This window comes from Larimichthys crocea, chromosome I (assembly GCF_000972845.2).
Source record: "Larimichthys crocea isolate SSNF chromosome I, L_crocea_2.0, whole genome shotgun sequence".
Taxonomy (NCBI): Eukaryota; Metazoa; Chordata; class Actinopteri; family Sciaenidae; genus Larimichthys; species Larimichthys crocea.
This window is the reverse complement of record NC_040011.1, coordinates 27,284,798-27,301,922: the sequence shown is the minus strand read 5'-3', so window position 1 is coordinate 27,301,922 and position 17,125 is coordinate 27,284,798. Positions and strand designations below refer to the sequence as shown.

At 40.5% G+C, this 17,125-nt stretch overlaps 1 long non-coding RNA gene across 1 annotated transcript in view; it reads right to left on the bottom strand.

The window, feature by feature from the left end:
- Positions 1 to 14,329, bottom strand: part of LOC109142945 (uncharacterized) — a 126,599-nt gene extending 112,270 nt beyond the window's left edge. The window contains exon 1 of the long non-coding RNA XR_002043100.1: positions 13,861 to 14,329. This is a non-coding gene — a long non-coding RNA (uncharacterized LOC109142945). The remainder of the gene's footprint in view (positions 1 to 13,860) is intronic.
- Positions 14,330 to 17,125: the final 2,796 nt, after the last annotated feature.

The following is a 17,125-nucleotide window of genomic DNA, read 5'->3' as shown; positions in this document are numbered from 1 at the left end:
GGACCCCTGCTTTCGAGGACAGACACTATTGTTTTCCAAAAAGCCCCTTTGATGACATGCGTGGTTTATATTTCAGGATAATAGTGAGAACTTCCTCAAAAGAGAAAGGAGCACTTAAGCAAACATATGAATAACATGTAACAATGTCTGTTCTGTTGACTGAAAGTCTTTAGTATTCTGTTTGTGTGTCTGCATGTGTGTATGTTTGATGTATGTGCACAGGTAGTTTTTACTTCGCAAGAGCTTAGTGTGGTTTCCCGTTTATTTATTCCAAGACGTGTGTGTGATCTAATTCTACATTTTACGACTGGTTGTATAGGATCAAAGGTAATACTTTTGTCCTAGTCTCTTTTGGGTTGATTACTAATCTAATACCTAATATTGTATCATTCTCTTAAACCATCATCACAAATTGTTTTGTCACCCCATCTGGAAAAAAGGAATAAATGCTGTCTACTTCAACAAATTCCCAAAACGGTTTATTTAAATAAATAAAAAAAACACTCCCTGAATGGATTTATTATTTTGATAATTTATATTACAGCTGCAGAAGTTGCATAAGGAAACAAGGCATGAGCAATGTGTACTAAACCTATTTTAAAGTTTGACTGCCATTGACAAAATAACGAAAATACTAACGATTAGGAAGTTTTTATATTTGTAAATGTCTTAGAGTAAGCCTGTAGTTACACAGCTTTCATACTGCTGGGTGTATTTTATGCAGGTGCATGCACAGCTGGCCTGTGAAACAGCTATTGTGTCTCTGCAGCCACTCAAACTCATCTCTTTCATTTATGCTGAACTGTATTTCTGGGATCTCTATGTGTTCCAGAGACACACTGCTGTGGTGCTGCCCACAGTAAATATCAGACTAAGTTTTAGTTCTCTGTTATCTTTGGCTTATTCCACATCCATAATTGCTCACAAGAAAAATTACACTCGTGGTTAGTTTTAGCCTAGACCTTGGTTTCCGAGTTTTTTGCCATTATCCTGATCAATCTACTGAAGATGGCATCAATACATGTACAAAAGAGGGACAGTTTGAATTGTGCCTTCTCTCTCAACACAATTTCCTGTGGTTATGTAAGACTCGAGGTCAATGGCAGTTTATGAATGAACATAAATGTAGGACCCGCACTTACCCTATCAATAACCTAAGTCCATCATACTGCAGCTACATTATATTAACTGTGATATTGACAATATTATTTTAACCCTAATATTCTGTTTTTGTTTTGTTTTGTTGTTTTTTTTGCCCTGGAGAACCCAGGCCCTCTGAAACAGCTCAAAAAACATAACGTTATTTGTCTTTCAGCTTAATACCCAATGTTAGTTCCTAATTTCATATATAAATGAATTGTGCAAAGAGCTGATGCATTGCTTCTGCTTAGGGTTGCACAGCTAATTGAATATGATTTTCATCTGCTCTTAATGTGAGTGGTGCTGATGGGACTCTTAAGCAGTACTACCCCTCCCAATTACCAAATAAATCTGTTTGGATTTATGTTTTATAATGCTCAGTTCAATCACTATGAAGGTACTGTACATATATTTTTCTGTGAATTAAATTTAGACAAACAAAATTAATTCCTATGTATTCATGCATAGCCCATATAATATAAAAACATTGGTATAATAATAATTCTTTATGGTCATTTCTGTATTTTGTCACCTCTATCAAATGTGCAAATCCAGTTTGTAACAATGGGGAATGGTTTCCACTTCAGTACTTTTCTACATATTGGGTTTTAATAGGGTCAGAAAAAATTGGCAGAGAAAATTGGAAAAAAAAAAAAAATGTTTTAGTTATTGTTATTCTTTTTACACACACAACACTGGAGTCTGTGGGACCACAAACAATGAGGAGTTAAGCCAATGTAAACAAAACTCAAAGGTTATCTGCCTTGTTAGCTCTTTTAATAAAACATAAAACATGCTCTTAAATCACATCAGATTTCTGAAGATACGCAACGTCAAGCAAGAAAAAAAAAGGAGAGGTGTCCGAGTCTGTTTTGGTATGATATACCACATTTTAACCTAATTGTTTTGGATACAAACATCTCACTGAATGAAACACAAACATGTTGAGGTGCTCAGTTGTGAGCTAAGCCTTTGCTTTTGTCCACAATAGCTCTAAATTCTTCATCCCCTCTCAAGGAAGCCTATGCTCCTCTTCACACTCACACTGTGACCTCATTCACCTCCAGACAAGTTAACCGTGCCCCCCTCACACTCACCCTTGGTCCAAATTGAGGGAGGATGAGTGGTGCACCACTTAAAACGAGCCGGCCGAAATAGAGGCGTAGCCATCACTTCCCCACATTCACAAATACCCCCTTAAATGAGGTGAAGTCAAAGACAAAAAATTCTAATCACTTGCCTTCCTCTCTTGTTTTGTTGAGGGAGATAAATAAAGAATATAATACAATTTGAATTGAGGCCAAAGGCAGGCGGAGCGTTTAAAGCATTTTTGGATGATCTCCACTTAGTGGAGGCAGGGGCTGAAAAGGCTGCTGTCTTGTTAGTTAGTGTGTAATGAAGAACTTTCACAAGCCAGTTGGTCAATGGGAATCACAATGTCCCACTCTTTTGCTCTTAGAAATTCACATTGAAGATGGTTGGCACACAAGTGACTTGCCTTTAAACAAATAATGAATGAATTAATACTAATATCATGATAAACAATTCATTTTTATCCAGTATGTTTGTTTCATATTGGTCACCAGAGACCTGAGCTTCATCTTTCATGTAGCTGGTTAAAAGGAATGAGAGTGAAGGCGTACAGAGGCTAAAAAGGACCGCCTCTGTTTGGTAATCGTTCTCTCTCTATCTTTTCATATGACCAGACCTTTCATTCCATCCTTTTCACCACAAAAGAAAAAGAAAAAAGTTTGTCAGTCCCCTGTTTCTTTTGTTGTGTGCTTTCTTCTCCATGCTCTTTCTACTTTTATCCTAATCCCAGCCATGCATGAGCGATCAGTTGTGTCCTGTTGTTTCACTGTTCTGCTAGTTTTCAATCAGTAGGGTTCCTCCTTTGTTCCTTTTCTTTGCCAAACACAGAAAAGGTAAGGAGAGGAACGAGTAATGAAATCTCTTCTGTACTCAGGCCTTTGTATTCCTCATCAGGATTTTTAGATATAGCTCTGACTGTAATTAAGGGGGATTGTTGCTGTGATGCTGCTCTCTGCTGTCTTTCCTGTTGGTCTTTGGAGAGTTAGAGGAAGGCTGCATCAAAGCTTATATCTGGAGTCCACAAATCATGGATACTGCACTGTTTTGATGTGTGAAGTCAATAAAAAGATCAGCGGACATCAGAACTTGTTGAAAACCACTACCTGACAGGCCAAGACATGACTGTTTTTGTCTTCAAGACACAAATAGACGGCTGAGCATCTGAAAGTCTACCTGACACTGAAAACTGAATCATGAACAGACGCCTGTAGGAAACCACTCTGGGTTGCCCTTAAGACACTGCAGCATTGATCCTCCTTTGAAAAAAAAAAACAATTAAATCAAGTGATTTTCTTTTATGCAGTGCTTCATTATACCCAAATGAAAGTTTGTTCAGGAAGACTGAGTCTGAGTGCCAACATCATTATTTTTTTCAATATTCACATTTGCATAGAGAGAGACAGAATCTACAGAACATGTGGTCCAAGTGTGGAGACAACTGCTGTGTGCTATTGCTGAGGTGATCGTTATTAGCGTGATCATGGCACTATGCTCTCCATATGGGCTCAGTGGGGACAGAGGCTGAGGCCCGTTCAAAGGGACAGTCATTGTTACAGGCTGATCTCTAATCTCTGTGGTTGTCTGTCCTAATTAAAAGTCTTGTGGATGTGTAGGGTGCCTGGGCCTCTGCTCTGCAGGAAATTATGATCGCAAACGTCTTCCTGTCGAGTCCTGCACTTGGCACTACAAAGTGATGCGGGCCGCCATTACCTGAATAGGCTGGAATCAGAGCAGACAGCCGCATCATCCCAGCTCTTAGTCTATCAGGCCGTGCACAAGTGGCCATTGTTGACGCCAAAAAACGGGATTAAGGAGGGTCTTCAAGGGAATTGATTTTCATGTGAGAACAATAGTGGGGCGCAGAACACTGGGGCCTGGGTCTGAATCACACGGCCAAAGAGCTTTATGAAAAGGGGTGCGCCGCAAGCACTGAGATTAAAGCAATCAGGTTCTTTACCCCCACTCTTTTTGGATAACCCTCCTCCTCCCTCCTCCCTCATCCCTCCCTCTGTCCTCGTCCGCTCGGCACAGTAATTTTAGTCCAAATAATGACCACAGAGGAAAGCCTGTTCAAAAAGTGTGGAGGGGGGGCGAGAAAAAAAAGACACAAGTTGTTTACTTTTCCCCACATTTCCTTTTTCACTTTGGCCTAACAAAGGTTCAAGAGCCATTGACAGGTTGGAGGTATGTGAATCACGATGCAGAATGTCTGAGCAGATTCTGGACACTCTGTCCAACACTCCTAAGAGCCAGGCCAAAGGCTCATCTGTGTGTATAGAGAAAAGCTGTAGGGAGTGGGTATCTAGGCTGGGATGCGACATGGTTCTTTGGCGGGGACTAATGTTGGGGTGAACATGATGTGTCACTGAGAGGGGATCAGGGGTTAGGGATGAAAGGGACGGCCGCCTTGTCCTCTGTCTTTGGCCGACTGCGTGCAGCTGTGGGCACCATTGTGGACAGGCTCATTTGCATAAGTTTGGCAGGGGCGCCGGGAGGCAGCACAGGCCAAGAGGAGCAGCCCTGTTTAAAATGGAGGCGAAAGGGCGGGCAAGTAGACACCCAGTGTGTGCAGATACATACCCATACATTATTTGCACTACAGTACACACAACAGCAGTGGCCAAGAAAGAAAAAAAGGCCTGTTATTCCAGTGTCAACACGTAAATATAAACAGTAGTGAGCGTGAGTGTATGTTGTATTTCAGCGGGTGATAAGGCCATGTCACCCTGATGTCATAATGACAGAGTGAGGGGCTGAAGGAGTGTGCTGTGTGGGGCTCTTGGCTGGCGGCTGAGGGGTGTGTCCTGCCCTGACTAGAGACAGGTTTATTGGGCCTGATGAGTGCTAAGCTCCTGTGCCTAGCCACAATGGAGCCTGTGATCTCCCTTTGTGGCTCATTGGGAAGCACTGGTGCGCTCGGCAGCCCCCGCTCTGTCATTAGACAGATTGTGAACAGGCTGCACAAGGCCCAGCCAGGGATGACGGAGCCACCAGCCACTTCATTAGGGGCATTATGAAGAGGACTGAAGCTTTCTTCTCTCTGCCTGTGTCCAGAATTCACAGGTCTGTTTAATCACATAATTCTCCTCAAGTGCCCCAAGGAGGCTGCAGCACAGCAAGGGCCCTTTAGACCCATGACAACTTGGAGAGATTAATTATATTCATCTTTTGGAATATCTGCAGAATAAGAGGGAATTTGATATTGGCTCGCTTTTATTTTTTTTCTCTCTCGTCTTTTTCCAACCAGCTCTTTGATGTCCTCCTGTTATTGTTGGGGGACGTCTGTGCAACCCTCTGCTGTCGGAGCTTTGATATGCTCCAGCAGGGGTTAAGGGTTAGCGTCCAGAGGTCTAGGGCCAGGACGTCCTAACTTCTGTCTTGGAGAAGGATGACCTCTGGACCTGAGGGTTGGTCATAGAGACTCCAAATTCCGCCTCCCTTTGATGCATGTTCTTTCACAGCAGTTAATTAGCCAGGGTGGCTAAACGTTTAGCCTGGGTGTGAAAGAGTCTGGGATAGCATGTGTGTCCAAGACATTGCCCGCTTTTTTTGTGTGTCACAAGGTCTTTTGAAACAATGTGGTTCTTGGAAAACTTGTTTGCATAGGATAGTGGGTGAATGCTGCAGTCTATTCACAAGAGCTCATTCACCGGGAAGAGTTTTGAGAGGGCCTTTCGAGTAATGAAGAGAAGTCCTTGACATTTCACTCATTTCCTCTAATCAACTACATGATTTCCGTCTCTTTCTGTCCCCTTGTTTGCTATATGTTACAGGAATCTATCCTAAAGAGAAGTAAAAATGGAAGGAGCTCTTATCTGGTTCATTGCAGCCTGTGAATCATTTCAAGCCACTGCCACGTATCTTCCCCTAATCTCTATACAGTCTTTGGGGGGCATTAATACATATTTCTGAGGATATGGCTTTCATCAGGTTTTCAGTTGGTGGTCAGAGTTTCAAGCAGGATCTAATTTTCTCTTCCTTCTATTCTAACAACTGCTATATACGCAGTCATGAGCCAGACTGGTAGCCTCAGCTGTAACATACTGGATTCATCACCGCTTAAATATCAGTTCTTTACTGCTGCACGTCAGGGATAATAATTTCCCTGTGTGTCAGGGCAAATAAAGCCTGTTTGTTCGATTTTAGAGAGGCAGTAAAACTCCCCTTTGGCTGCTGACCCTGAGCACACAGGCCTACAATAACAAGATAATATATCACATGAATAGCAATAGACCTGAATTAAGATATGGTACTACATCTGTGCTGTTCACTCTAGTACCTATAAGCACAGTAAGTCATTAAGCACCTGGGACGTATGTAAGTTTTCTTTTCCTACCAAATCTTCTTTAGCCTAAGGCAACCTTCAATCATTTGCCCACAGAGCAACATCAAATAAAATTTCATTTCATGTTGTTTGTGCTTCGGATAGTGGGAGGAGGGAGCCAGGTTTGGTCTGGTTGATATTGCAGAGATATTGATCTGCTATTGAGTGCACACTGTGTCCAGACAGTTTGCATCCACAGGGACCCAAACACTAAATCATTCTCTCATTTTAAGCTAACTTGTATGTCTGCAGAGCTGCCAAAGCTCTCAGGGTGGACAAACTTTAAAGTAAAAAACACTCTAATTTTTCCTGTCTTCAGCTTTGCATCCGTCTCTTACACTATTGCACCATATATATCAATTCAAACATAGTGTATGCCACTTACAAACTATGATCTTAAAGATATGTTCGCAAACAAGAACCTTTTGTCTTAAGCATGAAAGGATTTTAGGAGATTTACACTCTGCCTGCGATTTAAACATCCAGGCTTAATCTATTTCTTTATGAATAAGGAGATGGGGCTGCTCTCACTGTATAACTTGATGATTCACTGCTTTGTGGTTAAGCAGAGAGAATATGTATCTATGTATTATATGTATGATCAACCACAGTGTTTCTTATGTATGAGGGTGCTGTAGTTCGGTCTGTTAAAGGGGAAGTTCAATCTTCAAACACATTGTTCATTTTTTGTGGGAAGAGTGTTATTTTCTGAGCTTACAATTACACATTAACAAATAGAATAGAGCTTTATTATACATCATGAATCACAGGCTAAGCCAAAGACCGTCATTTACTGAATTCATAGAGAATTTCGGAGCAATCTGAAGATTATCAGTCAATGAAATGTCATAAATCCCATTGTTTTATTTTGTACATGGCTATTTTCTGAGCCGTTGCTCGGTTATCATGTATGAAGTCATCAAATTATGAATCATTCTGTACGAGGATCATAATAAACGATTGAATCAAACAAGTCGCATTCTCCAAATTATTTTCTCAAGTCAGTACATCTGTCTGATCGGATGATTGCTGGAGCGTATAGTCCCTTCATATGTTTTGTTTGTGTGTGTGTGTGCCTGTGTATGCAGTTTGCTTGGTAGTCAGGACAGGTTTCAGACTGCTCAGTGCTGTTCTCCAGCTTGGCCACCTGCAGCTGGGGATCGATCAGCTCTATGGCACTCCAACCTATCCCCCCACCAACTGGCTCCCAACACCAAAATCCCACCCCATCTCTGGCTGTATCAACCAGACCAACAGGGGGCTGCCTGTTTCTTCAGTTCTCTGGTGTGAGTGAAGTTCACATCCAAACGATGTCATACCTGCACAGAGGACACTAATACCAACATAAGTTGAGACAAACCTCACAAACCCTAAAATACTGTCTTGTTAAAGTTGCATATAGAACAATTTGTTAAACATTCTCTATGCTAAATTATTGGTATCATGTATCACAAAGAAATGCATGTTTCATTTTTATTTTATTTTTCTACCATGCACACTGTTGCCCATAATTTTGGAATAAAATAATTTTTACCTCTTCTCATGAAATGATTGTGACAATGTAATTTATTCTTGATAGATAAAATGTATCTTCTCAAAACTTTATTGATCAATCTCTTCCAAACATATCACAGTGAAAATTAAAACACAACTAACCTGATGTGTATAAATAAAAATCAAAAGAGGAATGTGTCTAAAAAAACAAAATTATTCCAACTTTATGGACAACAGTGTATTTAAATCATGTGTTTTTCTATTTTTTATTGTGCTAACACTTTACTTTTTGTATGTAGAATTGTTTCTTAATATATTTGTCACCCACTATAACTCCTTCTTTGGGCACCCATACATGGAGACGAGTGTATAAAAAGATAATAGATGAAAGTAAAACAAATTGGAATATTAGAAAAAATGTCTTCAAGAGAGAAGGTATGGACAAATACTGAACATCAATAAACTTAAATTATTTTTTCTTATATTTTGTGCTGCCCATTTATCTATTGCCCAAACAAAATGAAATGTAATAAAACAAAACTGAATAATTAAAAACACCCACATGTGCATACTTATTTGCCTAAGTAAGTATATTAATAAATGCAATTACTCATGCAGACTCACTCAGTCACACATAAACATTATTACTTATTACTCATAGCGTATACACAGTGCACAAGTTAACCCTGCACATCCTTGTTCACTTCAAACTGGAGCTAAAGGAGATTTGGAAGGCTGCTAACGCAAATCCCTCTTATTTTAGAACTCCTACACCTCGTCAGCCTCATCGTGGCACATGGGTTTTGACAAGAACAAACTGGTCCTGCTGGAGAAGTGGAGGTTGCGCCAGACCCTTACAAGGTACTCCCTGCTGCAGATCCAGGAGAGAAGTTTTCTATTATCAAGGACTCTCCCTTAATGATGAAAGTAAACAACATGAACAAGAGTGTTTAATATTTCATGGCCCACCCACAGGTGTAGCTGTGTATGGGGAATAACACATACGTCCACACATACCTGATTAAGATGAGTGTCCCCGCTGCAATCGGCCAGATCTCCTGTGTGTGTGTGTGTGTGTGTGTGTGTGTGTGTGTGTGTGTACAGTAGGGTCTTGAACATATTTGCTGCCTCAGTCTTTTTTCTTCTCTCTCTCTCTCTCTGCTCTCCCTCTCTCCTCCTCCCCCTCTCCATGGTGATATATAGAACATATGGGAAATTATTGTGGGGTTATAAAGGGCTGTTGACTTCAGCAGACATGCTATAAATTAAGCTGTTTGTGCAGGGGAGGAAAAGCACAGGCTCTTTAGGAACACTTAGTGCAGATTTCCTGTACAGACCCAACTCACCTTCTCTTTCTCTCTTTCTGTCTAACTCCTCCTCTTACCCTCCAGCCCGTTCCCTCCGTCTCTTCCTGACTCCCTCTCACTATTGTAACACAGGCCACAGCACAATCTCATTCTGTTCTCCTAGTTGGTGGTAACACAGTGGGATATATCCACACAAATTACACACATAAAACTCGTAAAGCCTGGAAAATATTTTAATAGTTTCCGCACCCCCTTAGCGGCAACAAGCTGCATGTGCAGAGCTGGTGAGCACCACCAACATTATTGGTGCAATTAAATGTGAAACACAAGAGAGGAACATGGGGGAGTGGGAGCCCAAAATGGCTGTAAACAAGGAAAATGACACTTGACAAGTTGTAATTTATGGACGTTGTTTCAAAGGCAAGAGACTCACCGTTCCTACACTGGCAAGAATGGAAGAATAAGGCACAAGGATCCAGGCATTAGAGGAACTATGCACAGAATGTTAGTGCATCAAAGCCACACGGAGACAAAAAAAGGGAAAGAGAAAGCTGTGACTTCAAAGTCGAAGCATGATGAGCAATGCACAGAGAGAGAACCCAAGAAAGAGACAGGAAGAGAGAGTGTGTGTGTGTGTGTGTGTGTCAGAGAGAGGGAAAGCTTTGCAGGATGATAGTACCCAAAGCAAGCATGGGATGGGGTGTTGAGGTGGGGGGAGGCCCCTGGATACAGGCGTACTCTACTCATCTCAAAGAATGCTAAATCACACACACAAACACACACACACACACACAGATACACACACATACACACACAGTCTGTCTGGGGAAGAGACGCCATTAAACAGAATAGAATAGGACTTGAGCTCTCATAACCCAAACCCATCTAGAAACAAATCAGCGTCACCATTTAAATGTTTACTCTCTTTCCAAAATGAGGACAAAACTGAACCAAAACAGTCAGTGAAAATGAGCACGCTAAGAAAACACTGCTGCAACAGTAGCCCAGTCCAGATGTTTACTGTGATAGTTACACTTTGTGTTTTCACTGCTTAGCTAACTCAACATACAGTATACCAGTCTAATTTTAGATTATACTTCCAAAACAGTGTTTGAAAATGTCAGATTCATTTGTTTGTTGTACAAATCTCGTTATAAGAAACTTCCTAGATAAGGTAGATGTTCTTTGACAGTGTTGCATCTGAATCCATTTGCACCATGTTCAAACTATTCACAATATAAAAAAGGGTTCTTAAAACTCGTCACTTTTTTCATCTTTAATCACTTCATTATGACTGAGACCCTATTCCCACACAGCACCCGACCCCATTATTTAACAGCCCTCCAGTTTCTTATCTGCTTTTCAAGAATTACTTTTAAAACCAAATGAATAAAAGGATAGAACAAGGCATAAGCTTACGCTTCAAAGATGTTGGACCTGCTAAAGGCATTATATTATAAGAAAGTGCAAATTGTTTAATTTGAACAAACTGCTATCACTTCACTAGAAAGTGCTGCTTCTCTCAAATGTGATCCACTTGTTTGCATTAAATTCCACAGAGGACCTCAGGAAGCGATGAAGATTTAGTCAAATTTGAAAGCCTTTACAGGTATGAAAACCCCTTTGCCACATCAATTCACGAGTTAAATTCACAGTGTAGATATCCTGTAATTTGAAAAATGACAAGATGCTTGTCTGATGCACGAAGCACCTCCATTAACTCAGTCAGGGGGAAGCGTTCTACAAGCATGGAGAGAAACTATTAAAATACTTCCATTAACTGGAAGAATAAATATCCCGGTTTCAGCCCAAAGTGTCTTCATTTGGGCTCAAATGTGAGATATGCCGTTGCTATGGCAATATGGCAATGGCTGTAGCCTTCCTCCCAGCTGTTGGTGGGTTTTGTGTGTGTGAGAGAGAGAGAGAGAAAAAGAAAGAGAGAGAGAGACTGTGTGACTGTGTGTTTGTGTGCGTGCACGCATGCATTGATGCTGCCTCCGTGCTGTGTTCTCCCTTTCAGTCTTCAGAATAGTGTCTCTACTAATCCGTGAAAGTTGCAGCGCTCTGAACCAGTGGCCAAGCCTTTTCCCACTGAACCAAGGCCCAGGGTTTGCGCTCCGCTTTACACTTGATTGGTCCCTCCCGTGGCAGGACTCCCCTCCCTGCTGGGCATGGGCCCGTCCCCCTTGCTGGGCTGCTCAGCACTGCCTAATCGCCTTCTCCCCACCATAATTACCAGCGCTGAGCCCAGGACTCACCAACACACCATTAAAGTCTGGCCAGCCAGTCCTCACCAACCCTCACACATCCAGCACTTAGCACAGGCCCAGAGACAGGCCTAAAATCAGGCCCAACTCCACCAACAGAGCACCTGTTCATGCCTGGGATGCCCCGCAGCACTGTGGACTTGGCTGGTGCTGCTGCTTGGTTGGAAAAAGAGAGGGGGTTGGCAGCTGTGCTGTTGTCCTCCTCCCCCTGCAGTGGAGGTGATGTGTTTATTTGGGCTGGGATGCTGCAGTGAGAAGCTGTGAGAGGTAACTATCTCCTTGTTGTGCTGTACAGAGTACCAGAGAATCCACCCTGCAGAGACAGAGCCCTTTGATATGTGACCACTTCAAAACCACACATACAATGGAAGCAGTCAGTTGTGGAAATAGCCCAAGTTGATGTTGTGTGGGCAAGGTGAGACAAATTTGCTTTGCTCAAAACCAACCCTGCTTTTTATTTTTCCACCCCTATATATTTTCAGCAAAACAAATCCAAAACATATTGTACATCGTGAACATTGACAATCCCGCAATGTGTGTAAAATTCTGAAATATAAATATGTCCACTCAATTTTGTTTGCCCACAAGGTTTTTTAAATTTCAGACTATTGCACCATTGGTGAAAACATATGGGACAGGCCAGGTGAAACACAGTGACCTGGCAAACAGTCCAAAGGCCGATGAGAGTCGGGTACACGTCAGAAGGCACTGGGTGTGCTGGCACAAACTGTGCCCAGAATGTGGATCAGACAAACACCCAGCACTCGTTAGCTTATTACTCTCTTATTAGGAACATTTTTGCCTTGCATGGATTGGCAGAGTCCCGCTAGCCACCCTCTTCACATGGCCCAGGCTCTGTCAGAGCTGATCAAAAGACATTTCTTCACATCTCCAGACGCCAGGGAAAAAAGGAGAAGAAAAGAGGGAGAGAAGAAAAGAGCCAGAAGGGGGCATACTGCTCTCTCTTTACTCTGGTCTTTTGGTGAATGAGGACTTTTCACAATGCCCTCTTCTTTTTCTTTATTTTTTTTTTTCATTCTTCCATTGGCAAAAAAAAAAAAAAAATAGGAAAAAAAAAAGAAAAAACTGTATTTCCCATCGCGTTTTGCCAAATTGTTTTTGCCATATCAAAAACAATTGTCCTCAGGTGAAGAATGAGCCTGCAGAATTACAACCATTCCAGGGGGAGAAAGAGGTCTTCACAAATCTGACTGGCTTCCAGGCAGCCAAGACCCCCTCGAAGTGGTAATGAAAAGTGTAACTTTAGCCTCCCAGCTGTACGTCTCAATCCATAATCCTTCCCCAAAAACCTCACCGTAGAGCCGCCTACCACTCCCATGGCGTTCCCAGCCTGTGCCGGGTTGGGCCTGTACTGATTTATGTGGCAGCCCTGTGTCATACTCTCAACCTGAAAAGGATTTGCTCTCTTATATTTACCAGGGTGGTCAGGGCAGCACTCTGGAAACACAGAAATCCCAGTCTCCGGGCCTCACTCTCAGACAGTCTTTTTACCCCTCTGTGCCAATAACGTGGACATTTTGGACCTTACCAGAATCAGACGAGGCTTCAGTGTTTCCATAGTGGTGTGTTTCAGCAGTGCAGAGGTGAGTGCCTGGGTGTGTGTGTGTGTGTGTGTGTGTTTGTGTGTTTGCAGTGCTGTCTGCGACACCATACAGTAGCTGAGTTAGTACCTGGTATGTATAAACGTATCATAGTGTTCAGGATTGGTGGTTCGGCCCATGAAGTGTCAACAGGCCCAAAAACCTTTGAAATACAGAGACTGTTAACACTTCAGTGTGTTTTAGTCGCTAAAAGTGCATTTTATTTACTCGATCTTTGTACGCTTATGTGGCCATTTTCATAAACATGCAGTGGTTTGGAGTAGATCTCATGCATGAAACTAACCATCTCCATTATATATAATGTGGTCATTTCTATTTCAGGCTCAGAATAGTGTTGGAGGGTATGTGTTTTACAGTAGTCTCCTGGTAGTCCAAGTCAACTACAACTGTGAAACACAAGATTAAAAATGTATTGATTTTCAGTGAATTATTCTGGCAAAGTTAAAAAGGAAGACACTAATTGGTAGACTTTTAACTAATTGATGTGTGTAAATTACAGATTTTCAAAGAGTTGAAAAACACGAGAGAGAGCAGTCTTCAGCAGGTCTGTCCATCACAGTTTTTCTCTATGGTGCAGCTGACTTGGGTAAAAAATTACAGATTATGCTACTTACCCATACAGCCTCATTAAGGATCCAGTAAGAGTTGAGAGCTGAACACGTGTTGGTCGGTGAGCTGTTGTGGATGGTGGTGGTCCACTCTGCCAATGTGCATCCACTGCAGTGAAGTAAACAAGCCAAGGTGACCTCTGGGCAGCTGGGTTTATACATCCTGTGGTTGGTTGTCTACGTAGTGTGGCGGTGGGAGCAGCGGGTGGTTGACGCAGACTCTAAGGAAAGGGATCAGCTCATCCTATTTTTCGCGCGCGTGTGTGTGTGTGAGGGGTGTGCACCTATACCGTGTGCATGCACACAAATGTGGCTTGCATGCATGCATGTGCATTTGTGTGTGACAGCCATGTGGTTAATACTAAACTGTGTCTGGCACATTCTGAGCAGTAAATGAAAGCATTACTGCTCCGAGCATGCACAGCATATGCCTGATATAAGTCACGTTTTCCACCCTATCTTGGTTAAAGGCACAAATGAAGAGATCTTGGTCGCGCGAAATGTCTTGAAATTGGTGTTATCATTTCCCCCGACCAGAATTTCAAATGAATGCAGCATGACCTGAGAAAGATATTTGGACCAATGCAAATGCAGACAAAATGGCCGCTGTTGCTAAGCTAACAGGGGAGGAGGAAGATGGAGCTGATACTCTTCTGAATGCTGTTTGAAAGCAGCAAGCTCAATTCGCAATACTAGAGCGCACAACACACAGAATCACAGGATTTTTTTCCCATTTCGTCTCTTTGTTATTTTGTTTGTTTGAGCAGTTAAGTGCTCAGTTTGCCTTCCCGAGTACATTTTGTTTCAGACATAGGCTACTGTACGTGCGGCCAATTCTCTCAGAGGTTTCCGTTTTGTTTTCTCAGCATGAAATTGTTTACAATTTGCGCATTTGGAGAAAAATTGTGTAAATAAAATAACAGTGCATGCTTCAACAGCGTTAGACTGAGTGACTACGTCAATATTTTCAGCAAGTATTGTGAGTTATGAGATGAGTAAAATGTGACAGCTTTATATGAAAGTCTGTTTGAGTCTTTGCAGTTGAAAGCCTTCATAGTATGACACAAGGAAAGCCTTCAGATTTTTTTCTCTTTTTTTTATTCTCTCCCTATGCATTAACTTCGTGAGAGAGAGATAAGACTTATAACTTTCTTTCCCAATATACTTTCTCCACTGAACTCAGATTTGTGCTGTGAGGAGGTGGATATATTTTGGGTGTTTTACAGTATGCTGCACACTGTTTAAAGTTACTTTGACAGTTTCTTCAGACAGAAAGAACAAAGAAAAGAAAAAGAAAAAAGCTTTAAAATGAAATAAAAGTTAGAACAAGTTTTTTTCTGTTGTTGTTTAAAGCACTGCTTATATCGATCTTATCATATTTCACCTTCAGATTTTTTTTTTTCGCTGAGACACTACTGCAGTTAGCTTAAATAAAATGATTGATATAAACATAATTTTCCATTTATAAGCAAATATTTATTGTTAATTTTTCCAATACAGTTTACGTACTGCTGTAAACACAATGCAAAGGATTCATAAGAATTAAAGATCTTTGTTGTGGGGATGTGTAAGTGTCCTGATAAGTAGGAGGGACTCTGCTGACAGTTCAGTGTCCTCGCTACATGAGCATACAAAAAACAGATGGTGGCCTTTCATTCTGCAAACTGAGAGAAGTTTCGCATTTCAATCTAGGAGAAACATCTGATTTCTTGATCAAAAACTCTGGTTCCTATTTATCATTGCATATTATTAGATTATGATGAGAGCCTCCCGTTCTAGACAATGTCGCTTGAAGAAATAAAAAGACTTGAAATAAAAGAATCTTCTGCCAGATACCACCTTGAAACAGAGAGCTAATGAATTGCATTGTCTTTTGATGCTGCGCCTGAAGTTTTGCAAATGTAAAAACAATTAAAAAGAATTACAAAGAAACTTACAAACAGATGGCTTCTTCAGCAAATAGCTAAATGAACACAAAGTGTGCATAATCACTTTCCGATTGTTCTTTCAGATAGCATTTGTCTGACATAAGCTGTAAAACTTTAACAATGCTCGCACAACTTTCTTTTCTCCATCTGCTGAAATTAAGATAAAAACTATAATGCATGCAATATTTTTTTGTTTACATCAATTTCCAACTTTTTGTCTTTAGTAGAAAGTTAAAACCAAGTTCATGCACACTTTATGAAAACGCTATGAATTTAAGTTATTTTTTTGAGAATGTACATTGTCTTTAAATGTTTTTTTTAAATCAGTTTAAGAAGAAATTAGCTCTGTTACTTATCTTATCAATATGTTAAATGTACATTTTGATGCATTTTAAAAATTAGAATTAAAAAATAGAAAAATCTTGCTTTTTATTGTGTCTTTTATTTGAAATAGTCTTGTTTTTTAACCAACATCTACAGATTGAATAAAGTTTTTTTTTTTTCACAATATTTTTAATTTTCAAGTTTATTTTTGAAAATAAAATAAAATAAATATCGCATACCTTACCTAACCTTAAAGATTTACGGTAAGATTATTGAATTAGTGATTTTGTGTCTTTTTTTTAATTTAAAAATAAAAATGAATGGTGATGGAGATTTACTTATTCCGAAATTTAAAAGTTCGACATCAAACTGCATTTGACTATTAATTTTAATAATCTGTGGCCTTATTTTGATGTTTTTCAATTTTAAATAAATACTGTTCATTTTCAAAATAAATATATGTGCAGTATCACTTTGCAGTATCAGCCCTTTAGTAAAAAAGTGATAAAATGTATTAGTTTTGTCTTGAATGTTCTGTTTCCAATCAGAATACATACGACACAGAGATGATGATGTTAATGAAGATGATGATGATAATGATAATGATGATGACTGAGAGTAGCATTCAAAGAGGTGGAGGCCTGCTTATTTCAGAGAGGCCCATTTTCATTTTGTCGAGTTAAATTGATTCACCTGAAGGTTCTGGTCACATATTTCTTTAAATGCACCCCTAAATGAGCCCGTCCATAATTCTAATGTACAAAAGGGACATGTCAGAGTCACACCATTGACGGGAAATAAATAGGGAAAATGTTTTTGTGGATGTTCTTCAAAGGCGCTTCAATTTCACACCGTCAAATTAAAGCACCCTTATATTTTAGTTCCATGAGTATTATTCCACCATTCTAGTCTTCAGGCTTTTTTCTCTGACATAATTTAGACAATCTGAGATGTGATATTTTGTAGTTAAATTAGTCAAAATTATAGACATTTTGTAAAGTAACTAAATCATTTAAGCG